The following is a 7105-nucleotide window of genomic DNA, read 5'->3' on the forward strand; positions in this document are numbered from 1 at the left end:
TCTTTCTATTGGATTGTTAACCTTTGCAATTTTCTTGGACTTTCATTGACTTGACTTTGGCTTGACCTTGATGTATAAGTTTACTGTCCATCACAATTTGCATAGAAAGTTGTAGTTTTTCTAGGGGGGGGGGGGTGTCGATCTAGTGTAAGATAATGACCTCTTAATATTTTTTTTTCACTCTAACTTTCTACATTTGGGTATCAATACAGAAGAATTACTGGAATAAAAAATGTTACAAATATGAAATAGCGTGTTCGCATGGAAATAATGGTTGTGGTACCGTCTTAACAACAATATCATAATAGAAAATTTCTTGTGCAATTACCTAATCCAAAGTGATATATTGCATTTCTTCTAACATCTGGGGTGACCAAAAGTTTTGGATGGCTAGTTGCAATATCCAAGCTTTTTCCTCCTTCCTTTTTTGGCCAATATACTTACTAATAATGACACACTAACTTAGCTTCATTTTTTTATTTCAGAGGGGCACAAACTCAAATTCATGGTTAATAGATGACTATGGACAACAATCTGCCAAGAAAAAAACCATCACCACGCCCTTCGAACCCCCTTGTCGGCCCATTATCGCGAGAGACTACACTTGTGTGAGATCTTCTATGCATGGGCTGCAACTTTACAATTTTTATGTAATCACATGGCTTGTAAGGGCTGAAGCCATGATCTAATGACCATAACATAGAAAAGTGAAGCAATCAAAAAGCTTGATTCCTATTAACTTCCATATACAAAAATTGTATCCTAAAAGGCTTGATAATGAATGACCACCATCCTCTAGATTGTTAAAACCTTGCGTATACCCTTTCCATTTTGTAGCCTATATAGCTCTCATGCATCCAACCATGCACAGTGAGAGACAAATCAGCCACAACCATATCAGGTTGTTGCACCTTTTTTTGAAAGGAGAAAAAACAGGGACCTTTGCATCAATTAATGGTAGTTGCACGCATATATGTACATACAATCTACCTGGGTCTTATTTCTATATTATATACAAAACCGTAGTTAGGCTTTTCAGTTTCCTGTTTCTCCAGTCTTAAGGCATCTCCAGCCGCGCCCCCAACAGGCCCCCCCAGGCCACCTTTTCGGCGCCGGCGCTGAAAAAACGGCCCAGTCGCGCCCCCAGGACGCCGAAAATCGCCGGTTCGGACCTTTTTTCCGCCCGGCGGTCACAGGCCGAACCCGGCGCGCTGGGGAGCCGTTGGGGGCTCCGGCGCTAGGGAAAAGCACGCCTGGCCCACACTGACAGGGGAAAAGTCAAGGTTTTATTCCCCCCGACTCGCCTCGCACCCCCGCGCCCTCGGCCACCACTAGCTGTATCCCGGCGATGGCCGCCGGCCTACTCCGCTAGATAGCCATTCCCCGCCGGAAAATAGCAGCGCTTCGCCGCGGCAGCCCCTCCCGCAGCAGCTGGGCGTTTCCGGCCGCCGTTTCCGGCCGCGGAGGCGCGGTTTAACGGCGGGTACATGCCCACCGAGCGCAAGGTGTTCGGCGTTTTGACTGTGCCGATGATGGACTCGGATGAGGAGGAAGAGCTCGCCACGCTGCTGGAGGAGGAAGCCGCGACCGACGTCCAGGAAGAAGAGCATCTGATGGTGCTCGCCGCCCTCGCCCAGCTGCTGGCGAGCAATGAAAAGCCGCGTCGAGGTGGCTCGGCGCCGGGGTGGGTGAAAGCAAAGAACCGGCATCGTCTGCACGGCTACTGCATGCTCTACTCCGACTACTTCGCCGATGCTCCACTTCATGGCGAGAGAACATTTCGGCGCCGTTATCGGATGAGCCGAAAGCTCTTCTTCAGGATTATGAATTCCATCCGGGAGTTCGACAACTACTTCAAGTGCAAGATGGATTGCACTGGCGCTCTTGGATTCACCTCCATCCTGAAGTGCACGACAGCGATGGGGATGCTTGCATATGGAGCTCCCAGTGATTCACTCGATGACTATGGGCGCATGGCCGAGTCCACCAGCATAGAGTGTTTCTACAAGTTCTGTCGGGCAGTGGTGGCAGTGTTTGGGCCACAATACTTGAGAACACCCAATGCGGAAGACACTGCTCGGATCCTAGCCCAGAATGCAGCAAGAGGATTTCCTGGGATGCTTGGAAGCATCGACTGCATGCATTGGAAATGGAAGAACTGCCCATTTGGTTGGCAGGGGATGTACAATGGCGCCAAAGGCGGTTGCAGTGTGGTGCTTGAGGCGGTAGCCACACAGGACCTCTGGATTTGGCACTCCTTCTTTGGTATGTCAGGAACTCACAATGACATCAACGTGCTGCAGTGCTCTCCTGTTTTTGCCAAGCTCGTTGAGGGCCATTCTCCTCTGGTGAACTTTAAGATCAATGGGCACCAATACAACAAGGGGTACTATCTAGCTGACGGCATCTATCCGAGATGGTCGACATTTGTGAAGACGATCTCAAACCCTGTGGCAAGAGGCAAGAACGCCTGGTTTGCGAAGGTTCAGGAGGCTTGCAGGAAGGATGTCGAGCGGGCATTTGGTGTGCTCCAATCTCGATTCGCTGTTGTTCGGTACCCCGCTCAGACCTGGTCGAAAGATCAAATGTGGGATATCATGACTTGCTGTGTCATCTTGCACAACATGATCATCGAGAACGAGCAAGAAGACCCGGTGTTTGACACTGAACCATACTACAGGCAGGGTCCTCTAGCCGAAGTTGATCACCAGCTATCGGCAACTTGGACTGCCTATCTCAGTATGCGTCAGGAGATCCGAGACCCACAGGTGCATCATCAACTGCAGAAAGATCTGATTGAGCACCTATGGAGGCTCAAGGGGGACGCCGCGTGATGAAATACAAGTTTTTATTTGTTGAACTATATAATTTGTATTGAACTATTTGTTGTTGTAGTATTTTGTTGAAGTATTTGATTTTTCTGTGATGAAATATGTGTGTGTTGATAATTGAACGCCGAAACCACGCCGAATATGGGCCTATTCTCGCCCATATGGGCCGTTTATTCGCCGAAAATGGGCTGTAAAGTGAGCCAATTTCGGCGCCTGGGGGCGGGCTGGGGGCGACGACTGGGCGCAAAACCGCCCCCAGCGCCGAGTGTGTCGCCTGCTCGCCCCCAGGCGGCGCTTTTAGACGCCCCCTGGGGGGCCAACGGCTGGAGATGCCCTTAATAATTGATGTTGCCACTGTTGTTGCTGCTGCTATGTTGGTACAATGCAAAGTTGAGCCTTCCTACTATCTCCTCTGTGTTGATGGTAAAGCCCTCCTCCACCTGAATGGTAAAGTCAGTAAGTCCATGAAAATTTGAAGTTATAGTCCTAAGTGATGTGGCTGGACATGTATAGTTGATATGTATATAACATCCACCATTAGAAAATACTACTCTACAATGTTGCGCTCAAAGAGATTGATCCTTACGACCACACGCCCCCAGTCTGAAAGTTCCTCTTTTTTTTACAAATGTATCCACAAAAGATTACTAAGTATGATTGTCTAGTAATAAATGACTAATATTTCACCCGCAAAAAATGACTAATATTTATAATATTAAATCAACAATACTACATGTACACTGAACTACTCTTATATTATGGGACAAAAGCGCTCTTGTATTATGAGAATGTGGGAGCATATCTTAAGGCTGGTTGTAATGGTAGTATCATACTTAGTATCATGCATGCCAACTAGGCAATTTTAACGAGGTGTCATAGAATTAAATGAAGAAAGAGATGGTTGAGTATCATATCATGATACAGTATTATAATAAATGTTATACTACTATGTGTCATGCATGACAATAAATAAAGTAATACTCCCTCCGTTTTAAAATAGATGACCCAACTTTGTATTAACTTTGTACTAAATTTAATACAAAGTTGAATCATCTATTTTGGAACGGAGGGAATACATGATACTAATATATAAGTCTTTTTTAAAGAGTTTGTAGTGTAAATTCACTCATTTTATTTTATATGTAGTCCACAGTGAAATCTTTAAAAAGACTTATACTTAGGAACGGAGGAGTACCTTGCAGGTGTGCATGTTATAGAATGGTAAGCTTTACAGGTTTATGTATTTATGCGAAAAAACCAGAGTGGACAAAGAGTAGAATGCATACGTATAAAACGTAGGACAGCTAGTATTACTGATGAGAACTTGCCTTCGCCATTGTGGTAATAATCACGGTGGACGCCGTGAACGGCATCACATTGTTGTGGACGATGCGGAGGTGGAGCTCCTCGACCTCCGCAAGAACCCTGGCGACCAGACCCTTTCCATTTATTTCACAGTGGATCCTCAGCATGACGTTGTCCTCCGAGAGCTTTTCCTCGATCTCCGGCAGCTGGCTCCCAATTGCCGGCGTCCGGGGCGACGAGGCACCGTGGCTTCCTGACGAGCACCACGGTCTCAACGCTCCTGTGGTTGCCGCCGGCAGCCTCCAGGTACTTGACCCTCTCTTGGAGCTCCTTAACGTATCTGGTCGCGTCGGCAAGAATCGTCCCCTTGTCCATCTGACGATTTGGAAAATAATGTAACCAAATCAATTAAGCATTTACTGAAGGAGTACTATGAAAGGTAGAAAGAGTTGAGAGATTAGACATATTCATGGACCTTCTTGAGGCCGGGAATGACGGCGGAGAGCTCGATGAAGCGCTGGTTGATCTTCTCCCGGCGCTTCTGCTCCGCCAGCGTGCCCCCGCCACCGCTGCTGACCGGCTGCGGCGGCAAGGCAGCGCCGAAGTCCCAGCTCATGGACAGGGCGTTGCTGGTGCCGGTGCTGCTCATGCTGCTTGGCGCGAACGGCCCGCCCGAGGTCAGGGACTACATGGACCAACTGCCTTGGTGCACAGCCGAATCGGGGGCTGGGGTGATGATTCCTCCACCGCCGCCGGTGTCGTCGCCGGAGCTCAGACTGTTCTGTGCTTCCGTCAGCTCAGAGGAATCGCGGAGCGCCTGGAGACACGGGAAGCCGGCGCTCTTCTCGCTGCCGCCGTTGGTGTCTCCTGGATCCTGCTGCTCCAGTGTGCTCATCGCCCACTGCATGAACAGGCGCGAGTCGTCCATGTCGTCCATGAGCAAAGTTTTAAATAGCGCCCTAAGCATCTTAGCGGCAGACCTCTTTCAAATGCTATAGCGTGGTATAGCGGAGCTATAGCGCGTTATTTAAAATGTGTGTTCATTTGTTTGGATCAAAGTCTTTTAGCGCAAAACTTTTTGTAAACGCTATAGCGTGCTATAGCGGAGCTATAGCGGGCTATTTAAAGCAGTGTCCATGAGCATTTACAGAACCGTACCTTGCCGCTGACCTAGCTCGTGCAACATCGAGACAAATGGTAAGAGTAGTTAAGCACACGTGGCACCACAGAACAAATCAGAACTAGTCATGCACGTTAGTAATTGTTTTTATGTTAGAACCTGACCTCTAATCTTGGAGTTTATAACGGAGCGTTATGGTCCTGTCACTGTAATGTTTGCTCACGCTAGGCCCCTCTAGCCTGCAAAAATGAGCCAATCATAAACAATTAACAACCGTTTGTTGGATCCTGGCTTATCTTGCTTGGATCCAGTGAAAATGATATTCTACACCGCTGGAAAAGGTGCATTCATGTGGTGGGGCAGAAATACCAAATTTCCTGATGTGTATCTTGACTCCTCTATTGTCCAAATTAGGGTCATGGCAGCTGGATTAGTGGATCCGCGTGTATCTTCCTTCACAAGTACCAAGTTTTTTTAAACTGGAAATTCCAAGGTTTTATATAGCTACGTATTGATGCGCTCCAGCTTTTTCGAAGCCCAAACACTACCTAAGTGTCGGTACATATGGGCATGTATAATGATTGATAAGATTGTTTTATCTTAAGCCTGTCACATAATTTAGATAAAGAAATAAAAATGGTGTACAATGGGTTACTCCCGCCGTTTCTTTATGTAAGGTGTATTTATTTTTTGATAAAATTTCACAATGTAAGATGCATTTCTTCTAATACCTCACATAATCTTTTTTTTTATTCCTCTAGAAAAAAGAAAAGTATCTTTCTCCCGATTGTCTGTATCTTTCATTATAGAGAAAGAAGGAAAGTATATCTCCCCTGACTGCCTATATATATATATCTCTTTCTTTCAAAGCCTAAGTGATTTACTTGCCAGTAATCAACAAATTTGACAAGGGTAATTTTGTACTAATGTATCTATAATTTGTTGCCTTGTTCACCATGCCCAAAAATATATACACCTTAGATAAAGAAACGAAGGGAGTATATCTTAGACTTATCTCTCCTAACCAGATAACCTCAAATATATGGTGAGATAGATTGTTGTTAAGAGATCATCTCTTAATTAAGAGAAGGGATGTCTTTTCTTATTTTTTTTCTCTCTCCTTTACTCAGCATTTATCATACATGACACTCATAAGATAGCACCATTGTATATGTCACTATGCTAGCAACTAGCACAGTGGAAGATATAAGTGGGAAGAAGATGGCAGGACGGAAAGGAAACATCTTGTCTATTGCGGAAAGGGTGACCCTCACTAATTCTTGTCTCAATGGTATTCAATTATATATGATGTCCTTCCTGGAGTTGCCAAAAGGGGTGTTGGATTCTTGCGGGGTTAGAATGTTGTGGCAGAAGATGAATAATAAATGAAGTATCGGCTAATCAACTGGCATATGTCGTGTCCATACCAAAAGTGCTTGGGGTTGTTTATTTACAAGTCATAAATTGAACCCTGTTATGCAAATGGCTTTGAAAATTGGAGAACACTGATGGTACCTTGCAGCAATTGTTGTCCAGAAAATACTTTCAGAATCAAACCCTGTTAGGGATTAGAGTTGGGATTAGGGGCTAATTTTTTTGTCAGTCTGACGAATATGAACCATATTTTTCAGAAGTTTACCAAGAGGCTGTTAAGTGATGAGGCTAACTCTGTTTTGGGAGGATATATGGATTAATAATACATATTTAGTATAGCAAATCCCAAGACTTTATAACGTCACCTTCTCAAAGAAATTTATAGTTCGAATCGTCAAAGTTGAAAGATCGGTGTGCATTGGTTTGGTGAGAACTTTGTGGAGGAGAAAATGCCCAATAGTGGGAAGCCTTAAAG

General features: G+C 45.4%; 1 pseudogene; it reads right to left on the minus strand.

The window, feature by feature from the left end:
* Positions 1 to 3166: 3166 nt before the first annotated feature.
* Positions 3167 to 4785, minus strand: LOC119292882 (annotated as a pseudogene).
* Between the last annotated feature and the right edge of the window lie 2320 nt (positions 4786 to 7105).

The sequence above is a fragment of the Triticum dicoccoides genome, chromosome 4B (assembly GCF_002162155.2).
Source record: "Triticum dicoccoides isolate Atlit2015 ecotype Zavitan chromosome 4B, WEW_v2.0, whole genome shotgun sequence".
In the NCBI taxonomy this organism is placed as follows: domain Eukaryota; kingdom Viridiplantae; phylum Streptophyta; class Magnoliopsida; order Poales; family Poaceae; genus Triticum; species Triticum dicoccoides.